Source organism: Cuculus canorus, chromosome 4 (assembly GCF_017976375.1).
Source record: "Cuculus canorus isolate bCucCan1 chromosome 4, bCucCan1.pri, whole genome shotgun sequence".
NCBI classification, from domain to species: Eukaryota; Metazoa; Chordata; class Aves; order Cuculiformes; family Cuculidae; genus Cuculus; species Cuculus canorus.
The window spans coordinates 76719835-76738534 of record NC_071404.1 but is presented as its reverse complement, the minus strand read 5'-3'; the positions used below and the strand labels follow the sequence as shown (position 1 = coordinate 76738534).

The window sequence follows — 18700 nt, the reverse complement described above, 5'->3', positions numbered from 1 at the left end:
GAGGTGAAATAATTGCTCAAAATTACTGAAAAGGAGTCTTGATCACAACCTCAAAACCGAGACTCATGATCATTATATTTGCATTCTCATGAATCTATATGGAGTTATTGTTGTGTATCAGAGTATATATTGGTGTATTAACTTTATCAGATTTAAGTGTTTGTGATATCTCAGTGAGCGTGAAATGTAGTTACTTGGTTGCACCTGTTCATAATAATTGGATTCAATATTCATGAATGATTTTTCCGGTAACAGTGTGCACGAGCGACAATCATTAAGACAGGCTTCCAGCTTCCCCAAAGTTGTACTGTAAGTGATCTATAAGCTCTGTGGAAACAAAGGCTTTTAACATCAGCTGACAGTTTGAAGTGCAGGCACAGGCGACTGCTTCTCTTGGTCGGGGTGACAAATCCCTGCTTGTTTACAGATGGGAATTTACATTCAGGTAGCAATTAGGAACAATGGTAAATGGAAAGGGATGCTGTCTAAGTTTAAAAAGATCATGCTAAAACTAACAAAACTGTTAAGTGAGCTGAACTAGAAGCAGCCTGTAAGAGGCAGAGGATGGAAACATCGAAAGTTAAATGTGCCAAGACTGGCAAAAGTTGAAAAGCAAAAATCCAAGTAAGCAGAAGAAAACATAAACCGTAAGAAGATTATTTAATTTTCTTTGCTCTAATGGAATAAATACTTTCTCTTCCAAGAGACCTTTGTTTTAACCCTGGGTTTATCTGTCCTCATCCTGAAATATTTGAAAGGTCCTGGGCCAAACCAGGCTGCTGTTAGAGCCGATAGGAGTAGAACCTCAGGTTAGATGAGATTATGTAACAAGGCAGAGCGTCCGTGCACCTTTCTCTCGAGGCACCACATGGAGTGATATGAGGTTGGGCAGAGAAACTGTGATTCACAAAAGCTGTTATTGCCAGATTAAAATATTTACTTAAATCTCACACGTTGGTTCTTGTTGCCTCAGATGATTACAATCTCTGTATTTGGTGAAATGGTGTCCAAACAATATTCCTATTCTCAAATTGTCTAGCTCATCTTTTCTTGATAACTGTAATTGTTCAGATTTAATTACTTAAAGATGGAGATAAGCTGTGTAATAGACCCAGCATCCATGCTGGAAGATCATTTACTGTAAAATATACATTCCAGTGATCAACACTGTGGATGGAATAATAATAAATAAAGCTCATATTAAAGGTTTGCGATTCATGTATAATGCACAGAGGAGTTATTCCTCAGTGCAAAGAGTCAGACGTAGCTACGCAGCCATGCGAGAGCAGACTCCGGCACAGCCTTTCTCCACTCTATTTGAAATCAGTAAGAATTAGTCTCTTTCATTGACTTCAAAAGGCTTTGAGCAGGTGCTCATCTCTCTTATACTCTTCACTGAGGGAAGTCTTCAGTCCTAAGAATACATTGTAGTGTTGCTGACTAATTAGAAATCGGCACATCTGCATCACAGCAAGGCTACAACTGAGTATCCGGGATATTATCCATTGTCTTTCACTGACAATGCAACAGTGGTGAGATTGCTTTGTATGAAGCAAACAGGTGAGCAGGGAATTACATTAGGCCTTGTGGTTAGCAGGTTTGGCACTATCAGTGCCTGAAGATCAGGATGAAAACCAGCCTTTTTCTCCCCTCCTTCCACCTCTGGTGGGAGTTCCTGGGGAGAAGTACACATCTCATACACCAGTAGTTAGCCCTGTGTTTACAAGATTTGATTGATGTATTGCAGATGATCAGATGATCTCCAGTAAGGTCAATAGTACCGGAAGAGCATACAAACTTCTTGCAGTTGATTTGTATGAGAAAGGGTTATCTTAAATTCGGATTCGCTTCATTGAATCTTCTTTCTTTTTTTTTTTTTTTTTTTTTTCAACTTTCTGATAGAAAATTTTATCTGCAGTGAGTTTTGGCATTTACTAAGAAATCTACAGGAACTCTGTGGGCTATGTTTAGTCCATTTAGGATAACCCTTTCGAGGCCAATAGCGTATCGTACAAGCATGCAAATCCTATATATATATTTTTTTTTTTTGCCTTTCACATGTTGAGTGATTGTCTGGAAGCGTTTAAATTGTTCCACCAACCTTTTAAATGTCCTCTGAATCACATCTAATCTAGCGTCAGATGGTACAGGGAAGAGGCAATTCCCAATGAGGTGCACAGTTTGAAAGATCATATGAACAGCTGGGGTTTGGCTCTCCTCTGCTTTACTCTAACTTCACCTTGCTGTGATTCCAGTGGAAAAAAAGCAGACATATCAGGAAGCTCTAAAATGACACATAGGTGATGTTTTACAATTATTTCCTATGGGTGAAGACTTGAAACAGAACGGCTCCATCTTTAGGTCTGATAAAGACCAAAGACATTAACAGTAAGTTCCTTGGATAAGCAATCAGATAGGATAAGCTTGGACACCGGGGAAATTCAGGGCTTTCACAGCTTCTGAGAATGCCCAAGAGCTGCCCTGCTGAGATCTCACAGAGTATTTAATACAATGGTTATCAGTTACTTAAGGAAGGAGTAAGCTGTAGAAATAGAAAGAATATTTAATAAGCAAGTGATCTTTACATCTTGCAAAGAGATTATTTCTCTTATTCCCTATTTTAATGTAATTTCCCCTTAACATGATTAGTCAGACTCCATAGAAATGAACATCACAGGAAACAGACTGAACTTGTGCCACATAGATAACTATACAAAACCGTTATCTTATGCAAAAGAGAAGCAAAAAAGAGTTATCGAGCAGAATATCCAAGTTTGGTTTTTTACGTAAGTGCCTATATAGTGGCTCATGCCAAACATGCGGTCTATTTTTTTTTTGTCCCTCATTAGCTCTATTTTTGGCTCTCAAGACTACAAGTACTGACAAAATAAATTTTCTTAAAGAACACAGCTATTTATTGATCCTGAGTTCTGACAACTCGTGAATTTTGGAGCCTTAACTAACCTCAGTATTCATTTTGAAAGCTACTCAGGAATTGTATCATCTTGTTTTATAGCTTCAGCTCCCAAATTATAAACTTTAGATCATACTATTTATTGCAGAAAGAATAGAGTGCAATTTGTTTCGCCATTATCTGTTTGATAAAAACTTGTCAGATGTTAATGTCATGAGCAAAGATGACAGCAGGCTTCGGTGCGAAAAGCAGAACAGGTTTGATTTAGGTTATGTTAAGGAGATAAGAGTAAAACAAAATAAAAGATAAAACAAGTAGAAGATCATGTGGATAAATACAGGAAATTCTGTAATGGAAAGCTAAATATGCAAAGATCAGGCATCATTTCTAATTTATCACTTTCATCTCCTTCTGCTTTTGAAATCTAGTTAGTAGCATAATATTGGCCTAGAGTTTAAAGAAGAAAATGTCAGCATGCATTATTAATCTTATTTATATAAAATCGTATAAAAAAAACCTAAAGGAAAACAGCGTTGTTTATCTTTGTTTTGAAGCCTGCAGATATTATGGTTATTTTGCATAATGCATATTGATATCAGTTGCCGGGTTGGTTTTTTTTTAACTTAAAAGAAATATTAAATGCTTATGGCCAGTGTCCTAATAGTGCTTAAGGAATACAGAGTGAGTTCTCTGCCTCACTTCCAGCAGCACCAGCTGCCCACGCGGCTCCGCTTAACGCAGTCAGTGCCAGTCTCTACTTGGGCACTCACACTGTTCTTCTCTTCCCAAAGCCTGCTCTTCCTCAGAAGAAAGGTCCCACCAAATGAATTTCGTAGAGTAGTTTGGGTTGGAAGAGGCCTTTAAATGTCATTTAGTCCAATCCCCGCTGTAATAAGCCTGGACATCTTCAACTGCATCGCGTTGCTCGGAGCCCAGATAATCTGACCCCCAATCTGTGTAGGGTGGTTGAGCTTCTCTTGACAACCTGTGCCAGTGTTTCACTACCATCAGCATAAAAAAATTCTTTCTTATACCTAATCTGAACCTCCTGTCATTCTTTAGAATTTTCTCATCCTTCGACAGTGAAATAAATTAAATGCAACCCATTCCGATACCTCATACAGAAGTTCAAATGCTGTTTTCAAGCAGTAAACATGAGCTTTTTCAGCTCTGAAAATAACGGCCCCTCTTAAAACTGTTTCATCTGAGTTATTTTGAACTTTTTCTCTGGCACCTCATCTCACACCAGCTCACATAAGCCTCGCGCTTCTTGATGTATTGGAAATAATAAATTTGACTTGACTTAGTGAGAAAAATTGATAGACTTATTATAGCACGCCAGCTCAAAATGCAGAAATGAAACAACGAGTTTTCACCATACGCTGATTGCTTAAGGGAGAAATTCACGCATAGAAAAACTTGAGATACCATAACGTACATAAATGTAACTTTAAATAGCCTCTCATGCTTTCTTAGCAATATACGTTAATGCAGTAATGTTTACATTAGAGATGGGCTTAAGCTACAAACAACAGATTCAGAGATTGCTTTCATCTCAAAACTTGTCAAATTTTAAGATGATGAACTTAGATCACAGCCCCAAACAGCATATGTGGTGGTGAGGGAAAATCCCATTGAGTAAAGAAGATATTGGGTTTTGGTGGGTGTAATTCTGGACTAACAGACATAAGCTGTGAGAATTGTAATTTATTTTATTTCTTTTAAATAATTATTCTCAGTATTATTGCGTAGTTCCACTATAAGCTCTGAATTTTTCTTTGGCTTTCTGTGCATGCTGAATATTTTGAAGATTTAAAAAAAATGAAATGAAATGCAGTTTGCTGGCACTTGGCAGACCTTTCAGCGGAGTCAAATGTGGAAAAGCAGCCCGGTTAAGTCAACCGGGAATTGCCCTAACAGGAAGACAACTGATTCTTTGAGGTTTTAAAAGCATCTGTCTCAGTGGATACCTCCAAGACAGACTCACTGCAAGTGCCCAGGACAATTCAGGGGAACAGAGCGATCTAAGAAACCACTAAATGGGATGGAGAGATGAAAAAACCAGGAGTGGGTGATTTTTCTCTTTTCTCAGGGACAGGAATTGTGAGTTACACAGGTTGGATTAATGACGGGTTTTTCTACAAAAGTATAAAGAGCCAGAAAATATGCATTTCAGGTTCAAATTAAGAAAAATGCATTTTTAGGGGATGGAAACTAGTAGGAGAGACTGCCTGAGTAATCAGAGACAGTTAAGGAAAACAGGGAAGACTCGGTGAATTTCTTTAGCTGCAGTAAGGAGATTTGCTGCTGTGCCAGCAACAGAGGAAAGCTACAGCTCCTTCTTACAGATCCTTACTGGATCGCCAGTAAAAGCTTGAGCTCTTGCACACCAGGATAATTTTGTGGAGTTCAGAGGGAAGAAATCTGCAGGGAAGCGGCCCCCGCACTCCGCCGATGGATGGGGTCGGACAGGCGTGCTGGGAGAGTCCTTTACTCTCGGCTGCGTCTGCATCAGTAAAAGACAGCGAGAGGTGCTCTTGTGGCTTTTCAAGCCTTATCCAACGTTATCTCTGATAACCACCGTGTGGAGCAGTAGAGGGGCACGTGTGGAGCCCGGCTATGAAGGCTGCATTGGGTGCACAGCTGTATTTACTGGTGTCTGCCTATTTCCCCTTTGCAGATGTTGTATTTAACAGCAGCGTTGTGCTTTCTTATCGTTAGGTCTTTTTCAGAAACCATCTGCAGAGCACCCCAGTCACGGCTGAGCAGTTCACTTTCCAAAATTTCCATTTCAGTTACTGAAAAATGCTTAAATACCTTTGTGGTCGTCTTCCAGGGTATGTGTAGAACAGTGTGGCAAATATATACAATCAAACCACCCCGCTAATGTGTGTATGAGATGCTTACGGCATGAGGTTTGGATCAAATGCTGTATAGCTCTTGGTGGCTTGGTGCAGCCACCAGGCTCTTGCAGAGCAGTTCTGTTAGATAAAAATCACAAAGCTACAAAGAGCTATTTAAACGTTGGCTTTGTTTGTTTTTCCTATAAAGGAAACCGATCATTTACATTTAGAAAATATCCAATGTGTCACATCTCATCAGCGTCGCGTGATTTATCTGCAGCCACTCGCTTTTCAGACGTATAACCTAGGGTTGGTAAGCCGAGCATCCCGCCGGCAATGTGGCATTGCGTTAATACCCTCCATTGCACACACGGTGCATACGCTGTGTGTGCAAAACCGCGTGGTGAGCTGTTAGTGCTCCTGCAGGGACAGTGGGCGAAGGCACAGCGCCGGCAATTTCGGTTGCGTCCTACACAGCTGACTGAACAGGCAGCCTCAAATGTGGTGTTGTCACATGAAATACCACTATCAGCTACTCCTTCAGTTTTTCTTTGTAATTAAAATAACAATGATAGTCTATCGTACGGAAGCGTGCTGGGTTCATTTGTAGGAAATGTTTTCAAACATTGCCGGAAAACCTACATAAAAAAAATCCCCATGTAATTGAAAATGCATACGCGAATTCTTTGGGAACACTATGGTGAAAACACGTATATGTCTCTTTTCAGCTCTAAATAAAACAGGCAGCACTCTCTGGTGTTTACTCTGCCAATATTTAAAACAGAGGGAATGGCCTGAAGCTCCGTCAGGGGAGGTTCAGGTTGGATATCAGAAAAAAATTCTTCACAGTAAGGGTCATTGGGCACTGGAACAGCTGCCCAGGGAGGTGGTCGAGTCGCCTTCCCTGGAGGTGTTTAAGGAACGGGTGGATGAAGTGCTGAGGGACATGGTTTAGGGAGTGTTAGGAATGGTTGGACTCGATGATCCAGTGGGTCCTTTCCAACCTTGTGATTCTGTGTGATTCCCATTTTTCTTCCTTTACCTAATGCTCTTCTTCATCTTGCTCCGAATTATTGATGTACGCTCCAAAATAAGATGAGTGAAGGAGTTCTGAGAGTGACGACTGCCTTTGGTGCTTCAGTTCTGGGTGACTAACATGTAACTGGTGCAGAAAGGTCTGGCTTTCCACTTGTTGAGCACTTAACCTTCGTAAATATTTTGCAGATATCTGTTGCTTAGTGTCCCCAAATCCATGCCAAATAACTATTAGTTATTTTTTTAAAGCATAATGTTAAACGGAGTTAACCGCATATCTAACAACTCTCCCCTTCCCTTGAAGTTATTTTAAGTGTGCAATTTTATCGTCTCGGTATCAGAATGACATAAGGATGTGCTTTGGCTGTTTGTTTGTGCCGTTATATTTAATGTGTTTAGAATGACCCTCTACGTCCATTAAATGACAAATGATCTAGTTTCTCAGCGAGGCCATTTATGAACATTTGTCTTAGATTTTATGTATTGCTTTTTATTGTCCCTCTCAGAAATTGTCATAGTTGTTGCGCTGAACAAAAAGTGACAAGTGGTGGAGTGTGTCTTTGAAAAACACTTTGGAGATTCTTGATTCCAGTGATGTTAGTTTATGATGGAAAACTGCATTACAGTGGGGTCAGTCTCACCCCGGGGGGACACGTATGGGGGAAAGTCCCCATCCTGTCCCCCACCCACGCTATTGACCCTCGCTCAGCAACCCTCAGCTGAGCTGGCTTGAAGACACATCCGTGGTGCCACAGCGGTTTCCAAAGAGGAGTTCATGTGTGATTTTGGCTTTGCTGATTTCTAGTGGGTTATCTACAGGCAGGGCAGCAGTCTCGTGGCTTTTAACTCATGTTTGGGTACTATGCCGTCCTTTAGAAAAGCAAATGACCCCTGCCCAGCTTCAGTCCCCTTACTTTCCAAAGGAGACCACTCTGTGAGGTTTGGGAAGAGAGAGGAGGCCACAAAAAGGAAAGGAAGGTGCCACAAAAAGGAAAGGAAGGTGCCTCAAAAGTTAGAAGTATTTTAAAAGGAGCAATGAAGAAGAGGCGCCTTCAGGGAAACTTATGACAAATCTCTGTCCTCTTTGACGGTTTGCAAATGTTCCCCACAGGTGAGCGAGCGCCACAGAGAGAGAACTCTTAGGGACTGTTGCTCCAAATCAAAGAGGCTCTGCATTACATGACGGCGTTTAAAGAGAGGGTATGGTGTATCATACTTAATAACGTGACATATGTTACTGTGATGTTTAGAAACTTGAGCTCAGGTCCTTCACAGCACTCCAAGATGTTTTCCAGGCTGCCCAAACGCTGAAATTAAAAAACGAAGTAAGAACCTGATCGTGTCCCTTATGAGGAGGCAATAATTCAACAGAATTACCTCTGCATTGTCAGATGAAGCGTGCGCTGAGGCTCAGGGGAGGAGTTCTCACTCTTTACAGCTACCTGAAATGAGGTTGTAGCACGGTGGGTGTTGGTCTCATCTCAGTAGAATGACAGGAAACGGCCTCAAGTCGCACCAGGCAAAGGTTAAATTGGATATTAGGGGAAAATCCTTCCCTGAAAGGGTTGTCAAGCACTGGAACAGGCTACCCGAGGAAGTGATGGAGTCAGCCTCCCTGAATGCATTAAAAAGATGTGTAGATGTGCCACTTAAGACCACGGCTTAGCGCGGGGTTTGGCAGCGTTAGGTTCATGATGGTCCTCAATGATCTTAAAGGTCTTTTCAAACTTAAGTCATTCTATGATTTTCCTTTTTCTGTTTCATAAACTTAAATGCACCGCATGACCATAAATTAAATGTTGCTTATAAATATAAAAACCAGAAGCCACATCTCTAATAGAATTCAAATATGGAGAAAGTATCAATATTATTATTTGTGCGTTATGTAAATGATGTACATCCATAACTGCAGAAGGAAAAACAAATACACAAGCAGCCCAGACAGTGTGAATACTGCGCTCTCACAGCTACCGAAGGTAGAAAGAGAAAAATCTTTGCAGATAGATGCTTTTATGATCCTATGAGGCTGTTAAGCAAACTTTGCTGCTGCTCTTCAATGGGACCATGTGAGACAGTCAAAGCGTAAAAGTACAGAATAAATACGTGCAGAGCCGCTTTTTCTGCTGCAGGACAGAGTTTATGATAAATTGAATCAATAAGTGTTTTCATCGTTTCAGGAACCGGTTGGCTGTGGGGAGTGTGAGAGCTGCGATTGCTGTGTTAATTTAGCTGTCTTCAGAGATTAGAAAGACTGAAGGAATAACTGGTTTAAGATTACAGCGTCTATCCCGTTTCTGGAAAAGGCTACGAAAGCTTGGGGGCTTTTGTAATCTTCCCAATTTCATTTATGACAAATGATGCAGCAGAGAACATCTTTTCTTTACGGGCTTCCGAGTTTATTAAGCCATTGAGTCTGAGATTTCATCTTGTTTACCTTCGCCCCTACCATCAACAGGAGGCAAAACGGAGAATTTGTTTCTTTACGGTACTTTGGGAACACCCTAAAACATCAGCACAACGCAACCAGTGTAGATAAATCCAAAAGTAAGTCTGATGCTTATCGGATCTTCCAAGGATCAGTGACAAATGTGTGAGTGTCATTTCTCATAGACGGTTATATTTGTTTTCAGTTGTTCTGCCATAAGCTTTATTTTATTATTTTTATCTCCTGTGAAAGCAAAATTGAATATGTCCAGAAAATAAATGCAATACAGCAAAAGAAAAACTGTAAAGGTTGTGAAGCGAAATCCAGTCCAGAACACTGGCTGTTCAATAAAATAGAATTAACAGAAACATAAAGAACAGTCTACCTAACACGTTTTTATGCCACAGTAGCTTTGCTGTAGGAAGGAAAAAATACTCTCTCGTGATTGAAAAGTAAATGTTTCAAAAGTGAAATTCTTTATGTTATCTGTTAACCACATCTAAGTCAGTTAATGTACTTTTTTCCAGGACAGCCACAGTCAACAGTAGTTCTACTTCTGAAACAGCGAATCGCAGTGAGTGAGAAAGACCCCCTCCCCCTCCCCTCCCTTCCGCCTCCCCCCTCCCCCTCCCCTTCTCCTTCCCCCTCCCCTTCCCCCTCCCCTTCCCCCACCCCTTTCCCCTCCCCTTCCCCCTCCGCTTCCCCTCCCCTTCCCCCTCCCCTTTCCCCTTCCCCTCCCCCTTCCCCTCCCTTTTCCCCTTCCCCTTCCCCCTCCCCTTTCCCCTCCCCTTTCCCCTCCCCTTTCCCCTCCCCTTTCCCCTCCCCTTTCCCCTCCCCTCTCCCCTCCCCTTTCCCCTTCCCCCTCCCCTTTCCCCTTTCCCCTTCCCCTTTCCCCTTCCCCTTCCCCTTCCCCCTCCCCTCCCCCTCCCCTTTCCCCTTCCCTTCCCCCTCCGCTTCCCCTCCCCTTTCCCCTTCCCTTTCCCCTTCCCCTCCCCTTCCCCCTCCCCTCCCCTTTCCCCTCCGCTTCCCCTCCCCTTTCCCCTTCCCCCTCTCCCCTCCCCTTTCCCCTCCCCTTCCCCCCCCTTTCCCCTCCCCTTTCCCCTCCGCTTCCCCTCCCCTTTCCCCTTCCCTTTCCCCTTCCCCCTCTCCCCTCCCCTTTCCCCTTCCCTTCCCCTTCCCCCTCCCCTTCCCCCTCCCCTTTCCCCTCCCCTTCCCCCTCTCCCCTCCCCTTTCCCCTCCCCTTTCCCCTCCCCTCTCCCCTCCCCTTTCCCCTTCCCCCTCCCCTTTCCCCTTCCCCTTTCCCCTTCCCCCTCCCCTCCCCCTCCCCTTTCCCCTTCCCTTCCCCCTCCGCTTCCCCTCCCCTTTCCCCTTCCCCCTCTCCCCTCCCCTTTCCCCTTCCCCCTCTCCCCTCCCCTTTCCCCTCCCCTTTCCCCCCCTTTCCCCTCCCCTTTCCCTCCCCTTCCCCCTCTCCCCTCCCCTTTCCCCTCCCCTTTCCCCTCCCCTTTCCCCTCCCCTTCCCCCTCTCCCCTCCCCTTTCCCCTCCCCCTTTCCCCTTCCCCTTCCCCCTCCCCTCCCCCTTCCCCCTCCGCTTCCCCTCCCCTTTCCCCTTCCCCCTCCCCTTTCCCCTTCCCCCCCCCTTTCCCCTCCGCTTCCCCTCCCCTTCCCCCTCTCCCCTCCCCTTTCCCCTCCCCTTTCCCCCCCCTTTCCCCTCCGCTTCCCCTCCCCTTTCCCCTTCCCCCTCTCCCCTCCCCTTTCCCCTCCCCTTTCCCCTCCCCCTTTCCCCTTCCCCTTCCCCCTCCCCTCCCCCTTCCCCTTCCCTTCCCCCTCCGCTTCCCCTCCCCTTTCCCCTTCCCCCTCCCCTTTCCCCTTCCCCCCCCCTTTCCCCTTCCCCCTCTCCCCTCCCCTTTCCCCCCCGCTTCCCCTCCCCTTTCCCCTTCCCCCTCTCCCCTCCCCTTTCCCCTCCCCTTTCCCCTCCGCTTCCCCTCCCCTTTCCCCTTCCCCCTCTCCCCTTCCCTTCCCCTTTCCCCTTCCCCCTCCCCTTCCCCCTCTCCCCTCCCCTTTCCCCTCCCCTCTCCCCTCCCCTTTCCCCTTCCCCCTCCCCTTTCCCCTTTCCCCTTCCCCCTCTCCCCTCCCCTTTCCCCTTCCCCTCCCCCTTCCCCTCCCTTTTCCCCTTCCCCCTCCCCTTTCCCCTTCCCCCTTCCCCTTCCCCCTCCCCTTCCCCCTTTCCCCTCCCCTTTCCCCTTCCCCCTCTCCCTCCGCTTCCCCTCCCCTTTCCCCCTCAATTATCAATGACTATGGAAGGCAATATTTAAAGATCTTATAAAAAAATATTTATTTAATTATATATGTAATTATATAAATAATTACACATATATATAAATAGATGTAATACACATATATATGTAAATATATATTCATAGGCATACTTGTCATGCACTTGAACTTGGCAATGACCATGACCTTGGCAATGAACTTGAACTTGACCTTAATAGGCCGCAGGTTCCTCCCACATCACTGTATAGTGGCTCTAAACCTATTTTTTTAAAAATAGTCATTGACCTTGAAACACAATATTTAAATGTATTATAGAAGTATATGTTTACAATAAATTTGTGATTGTATTGACCTTGAACTTGGCAATGAACTTGAACTTGACCATGACCTTGACCTTGACCTTGAACTTGACAATAGACTACAGGTGGTAATGGGCAATAAGTTCAATCAGGCCTTCTACTAATTGATAATTTTCAACCATCTCAAGTTCTAAAAGAATTATCTGATTTTTGTTATGGAAGTCCAAATGTCTCTGTACTGCAACTTAGAAACTCTTGCTTCATTCTTGCCCTGTAGCTCTTGCTACTCTCCCGATAGCAAAGTTTTAAGAATGGTAAATCAAATAAAAATAATAAGGGAATAACTTGGTTAAGATTTCCTATTTTCTTTCAACTATGGGTCTTCTAACAGCAAATGTGGTAGCAACGCTCCAGCCCTGCTCCAAAGGCAGGTCAAGCTCAAAGAGCTGTAATGCCCGTGGGCTCTCAACTGGGCTGAACGGTGGTCCCCCACGAACACTTGGGAAAGGTGTTGCAGCTCCGTGGGATTGGGTGAGGTACTGAGCGTGCAGAAAGGACACTCTGTCAGTGCCACCATCGGCCTGGCCAGCGCTGAGCATCATTGTCCATGAGTATTTTTAGTACCTGGCCTTCGGAGATGTTAAACCTTGGTAGCTTGTTGTGATCAGACACAACAAGCTACCAAGTCTTGTGTGAAGTGTGAAGTCTCCCCTCCCATCTCTTTTATAGCAGTATATCTATACTGACTTTGTGTGTTTTTCCTGAGTTATACACGGAGCTAGAAGAAAACAACTATTCCTCAGGAGTAAAATTCTAATTTAAGTGTAGGCTTACGTGTAGCCACTTATTTGTATGAATTATAGTCGGGGGAAATCCAGGTGGAACCACATCACTAATCTACGGATGTGTTGCACTCCTGAGAGAAGAAAACACAAACGTAGAGGTCTGACGGGCTTATGGAAGCATTCCCATCGTGGCAGACTCTTTTAGTAAAAAATAAATCATACCCCATCTTTTTGTAAATTGCCCTGTAAGCTACTGGCAGCAAATCAATACGCTACAAATGAAAAATAATAATGCAATAACAATGCTGTGTATGATCTTGGACCCCAGATGAAAACTCGTTAAACAATCAATATGATAAAGATTCGGAGCTGTTACTTCCTTTTTCTTTTTTTACAAAGAAATGACAAAATACCATACTGACTTCCAAAGGTGGCTGTTAAAAGAAAACAAACCCATCTGCCAGAAAATGAAAAGATAAGCCCAAACATAAACCACTTCCTTGTTTACTTGGCTGTTTCTTTCCCCCAGACTTCCATTGATTTGAATTAAAGGGAGTACAACAAACTAAAGCTTTTTAGCCCGTGAAGCTCAATGGGTGGAAACTCAGTTGCATACTTGTGGCAGAACATTTGTAAATTAACAGAATCTTACCTTTGTTAATTAAAACAGACGGTGCTTTGAAAGAGGCTCATCCTCCCGCCTCGTCTCATTTATACAGTGGGTATCGTGAAGTAGGTAGCAAACCACAGGCAGAAAAAGGAACACCTACAGCTGTGTGAAGAGTGATATATCTCTGCCTTCAGGACTATAATATAATAATAATTATAATAATAATTATAATAATTATTGTAATATTATTATAATATAACAATATATAATAATAATAATAATAATAATAATAATAATAACAACAACAACAACAACAACAACAACAACAATAATAATAACTTCATTCAGGACTATAGAATGCCCCGTCAGGGACTTGAAATTCCTACCAGCTTTCCATGAACTGAGGAATGAAATTTATAGAGGCAGAGTTAAGATTACAGCAAGTTTTCATTATTGCAAAGAAAAAAGGCAGGCCGTGAGTTTCACTGAATGCCATCTAAAATTAGTAATTTTTTATACATTTTCCAGAATCGTGGTACAGAACAGAAAGTTAAGAGCAGGCAAAGAAGTGGAAACTCCAGAGGAGAGAGAGAAGAGCAGCTGTGCAGCCTGACTGCTCACAGGGGAGCACAGAGATTGGCATCACTGGCACATCCCCAACAGCGCTGCTGTGGCTGTGAGTCCTCCCCTTGTGGGTACCAAGGGAAAAAACCACCGGAACACGATGAGCATGTGGCACAGGGAGAGACATAATGTTTAGGAGTATTACCTGAATCTCTGAATTCATCCATTCAATCAATCTGTGAAACACATTTCCGGACACTGCAGTAAAGGACATACTGTTTGAAAGCTTCCAGGAAAAGAAATTTACAGTATAAACTGATTGACTGTATCTGTGGTTCCAAACACACGTTCCCACATGCTGCTATTTTACACACACCACCTGTGGCACCGCACCGAGGTCTAAGAGGAAATAATTAATGCCAGCTCTGCGGCTGCTGTGTGCGCAAGAGACAGAGTCAATACTAAGGCCAAGAACTACAAGGCCACTGATTAAGCATTAATCACTGCTGTTATGTATTTATCCCTGTAGGTCTGCAAAGCGCTTTTCAGACAAGCAGAAAAGTAAAGACTTCGCATTGGCAATTTTAGAAGTAAAATGAGTCATAAAAGTCAAACAATAAAGGGAATGAAGACAGAATTGAAAGAAAAGTGGTAAACCTGTGTGAGGGCACCATTTATGCGAAACGGTCTTGCCGTTCCGGCATGTTTTCTTGCAAGTACAAGGTAAGCAGTTGTCTCACACATTAGTCTTAGTATCTACCCACAGCCACCTTATTGTGCAAGATTTGTATAAATAAAATCGTGAAAAGATTGTGGCAACTTGTGCGTTCCCAGAACTATGTAAATTAACTTCCATAATCAATGCAACATGGCACGCAGCGGTTACCCTTCGATCTCAATTCTATTTTCATTTTGGATTGCTAAGTGCAGAGTGAAAATGAAATGCCTACCTTGAAAGGCAGCCAAAAGCTCCAGTTTTCAAAATTCAGTTCATGTTCGGAGCTTTATCACAATTTCATATGAATAAGTTCTTAGCTTAGAAATTTCCACAATTGCTTAAAGGTGCATTTGAAGTCATTTATCTCCATATGGGTGCATTGCTGTAGGAATTTTAAGAGATATTTCAATAATAATCCACAGTTCACAGTTATGAATACAGATCAGAGATGCTCATGCAATACCCGTCCCAAGACAGTCCACCACCTACAGGGTGAGAGTCTCCTATTTCTCCCACTAAAATAACATGCATTTAATTTACTATGACCTTAGAACCAATCTCAGCTATTGTGAAGACTTTTAATTCCTGTAGCGTATCTGCCAATGGAGACATTGGCAATTATCGCTTGAAGGCTCTATCTATCCGAGTGCAGTAGGATTCTCTGTTATTTTAGAAAATTTTTAACATGGATTTTCAGAAATTTGAGTTTGTATAGTATTTTTTTTTCTTTTCTTACAGTGTCCTTCTCTCTCCTTTTAATTGTTTCATAGAATGGTTTGGGTTGGAAGGGAACTTAAAGATCATCCAGTTCCAACCCCCCTGCCAAGGGCAGGGACACCTCCCACTGGATCCGGTTGCTCCAAGCCCCATCCAACCTGGCCTGGAACACCTCCAGGGATGGGGCAGCCACAACTTCTTTGCCAGGGCCTCCCCACCCTCACAGTAACAGCTTTCTCCCTACTATCTCATCTAAAACTGCCCTCTTTCAGGTTAAAACCATTCCCCCTCGCCCTGTCCCTGCACTCCCTGATAAAGAGCTTTTCTGTAGGCTCCCTTTAAGCACTGCGAGGCTGCTCTAAGGTCTCCCTGCAGGCTCGTCTTCTCCGGGATATCAATCCCAACTCACTGGGGACGTGCTCCAGTCCTCAGAGCGTCCTCTTTTCCCTCCTCTTTTAAATAGCGTTTGTTGCAAATCAGAACCACCTCAAAGCTGAAAAAATTCACATTGGGGATGTTTAAAAGAAATCCAAATTATTCATGAGCATCATCAGATGGAGTTTTTCAGACAGCTGCAGTTAATACCTCTTTGCAACATTTAAGGAAAGAAACACACAGGCTGTTTTTTCCAGATGTGTCAAACTGTTTTTTTGCATGCGGTCCTTCTGTTCTATCTTAGCATGCTGTCCTTATAAAATCTGAGGGAATAAGTATGAAATGAAGGAAATACCTCATTTTGAGATTACCTTTGCCTGTTACTTTTTGCAGAAAAAAACCAAAAATTATCCGCACTGCTACCAGGAATATGCTTTGACATTAAAGAGGAGTAGCAGCAGGGTGTTTCCATATTCTGCTGGACACCAACGCATTTACTAAAAGGAACCAGACGTCCATTTTGCCAACACGTACGTCTGCTGAAGGCTGTGCCAACCCCTCTTGTTTCTCACTGTCTTTTAGCTGCGTATAAATCTGCCCGTAGTTCCTCTGGAAGGAGATTTTTGTTTGGGGTGAATATGCTTTAGTCCGTTTCAGGCAAAAGTCCATCACTGTGGCGTTCCCTGATGAAGGAAGGGAATTAATGCCTTACCCAAGCGGAAACTCCAAGGTATGTTCACTGATGACTGCTGCAAATGTGGAAAAGGAACAGGAATCCGCGGCCGTTTCCCATCCTACTTGTGCAAATTTTTCCTGGCGGTGAGACATCGCTGGGTTTTGCCTGCACCTGAAATAGTGAAAGGAAAAGGACAAGTTGCAGGATAGATAAGGAAAAACCTTCCAGTAGAAGTAACACAGTTTCAATTTTAAAAAGCCAGGAGGATATATCATATAAATACACTTTTCCACAGTCAAGGCTAATTATGGCCTCGCTAGGTTAAACCAGAACTTTATATATACATATATTCAAGAACAAAAACTCGCTCTCTTCATCTGCCATAAACCTAAACAGTATTCTGTTTTCTGTTTCCAAGTAGGCTGCTAAATCACACAAAGTATTTACTATTTCTTTTATTTTTTGTTGGGTTTTTTTAGCTGCTTCACTCCTTTCTGTATGACTCCTATGGAAAACTGAGAATTCTAAGTTGAGCTGCAAAGCAATCAAGTTCACATGCAACAATTCATCTGCCTCAAAATTCGGAAATTGCTGAGAAAAATGATCACCTCTATGTAAAAATAATAGAAGGGGGAAGGGAAAGGGAAGATATTTTATAAAAACATTTTACATTTTATCCTCAAATATCCTTAAGCGCCACTGCTGTGGCCTAGTGCCAGATGGATAAAACAAAAGTGCTATCTAAAAAATTAGAGTTTGAAATGAAGAACCAAAAAAAGAGCCAAAGGCTGTGCCTCCTTTCATTTAATTTATTTCCAGAGTTATTACGAATGAAGACACTTAATCCCTAATGTAAACCTGCGGGGAACGTGAGTTATATTTAAGACGACTTGAAGGCTAATGTAATGCAAACTGAGAATTTTGTCTTTTCATTGTGTGGGGTGAGAAGAAGAGCTGGATTGAATTGCTTCCTCTAGATATCAAGAGATAGTTTAAAGAGGTGCTATAACTGCAATTGCTCTGAACGGGTCAGGTATCAAATCTGTTCTCTTTAATGAAAGAGAACTTATAGTATACAATGAAAAATGGCAGAAGTCTGGTCACAGTATTGGGTCAATGATATTTTGATTATGCTTGTTTTATGCACCCAAAGTTGGTGTTTCATTATAACAGACAGGTATGAGGTAATAGGCGTATATATTCAATACTGGCAAATTTTGTTGCTTAAGGGCAATTTTATCCCAAAAAGAAATGTTCATGTTCATAATAATAAAAAAAAAAGGCTGCATATATTCACAGTATTTACATTAGGCATTTTCCATCAGTCTTAGTAAAAAACTGCTAATAAGAAAGAAACTGTCCTCTAAAACTTTTGATCACTGCTTTCAGGAAAATGGATCAAGGGGTGGTTCTCATTATTTTGTTAAAATTAGAAGAATACATTTTAACGAGGCTGTTTTAAGCATTAGTCCTGCTGTCCTTCTTCTAGGTGGCTTTTGCCATTTCCTCTCATGAGATTTCTGTGCTGAAGCCACAGATGCCTTAGCAACATTAAAATAGATTACGTACACAAGCCTGAAACACACACGGTCTGTACTTGAATAACTATAATTTTTAAAGCTGCAGGAATGCGTGATCAAAGTAGCCATGACAGCTTTTTCAATAATCTTTCCACAGAAAAATTAAACTAAAAACACCAACTGGGAAGAATTCCAGCTTCAAACACTTTGGTTCTAATGAAGGAGTTCGACATTGTTTGACCGGAGTTGGCATCTTGCGCTCTCCAGGGTAAGCCCTAGCAATTCCTAAAATAATGAATCCACTGTCATCTCACAAGACCTCATCAAACAACTTCTGGAAACACGAGTGCAGCTAATAGCTAAACAGGACAGGATCGCACCCTTACCGTTCGCACGAGGAGGTAAATAACCCACCACACGCTTGCACACAAGTCTTATTCATACCGTTTCCCTTCAGAGCAATTTCTTCTGCCGGACCCATGAAGACGTAACGATGACTTGTAGACCCAAAGCCACAGAAATAGGTCCTGACCAATTGGACCCTCTGGCACCAATGTGGCTCTGCTCCACCTGGCCTCACTGCAATGGCTCCACCAGCACATGTGCAGCCTGGACAGCATCTTCAGCCGGAAGCACTTGATCCTCCGGATATTTTTCAGTCTGCCAGTCAGTTTTCCTTTTGATATTCCACAATCTTTCATAGAAGGAAAGAGAGGAAAAGTTTGGCTTTAGGCTCGCACCCTCCACTTGCAGCTCTTATTGTGCCCAGATCTTGATATAAATTATCTCTACCTCTACTAATTATGAAGTTTCTTGCCAGAATAATTTTCCATGCCATTCACCTGTTCATTTTTCCCCTTTGCTGGCTCCAGCTTCTCTACTGCATTACAGGAAAGTTATTTATCCTCACTTTCAAAGTTCATTATCGTTTACTCCCTACTTATT

General features: G+C 42.7%; 1 long non-coding RNA gene across 1 annotated transcript; it reads right to left on the bottom strand.

Annotated features, from left to right (window-relative positions):
• Nucleotides 1–13899: 13899 nt before the first annotated feature.
• LOC128852116 (uncharacterized) lies at nt 13900–18274 on the bottom strand. The gene is made up of 4 exons (XR_008449743.1): nt 18142–18274; nt 16272–16406; nt 14700–14849; nt 13900–14007 (listed from the first exon to the last, which is right to left on the bottom strand). It is a non-coding gene; the product is annotated as an uncharacterized LOC128852116 (long non-coding RNA).
• Nucleotides 18275–18700: the final 426 nt, after the last annotated feature.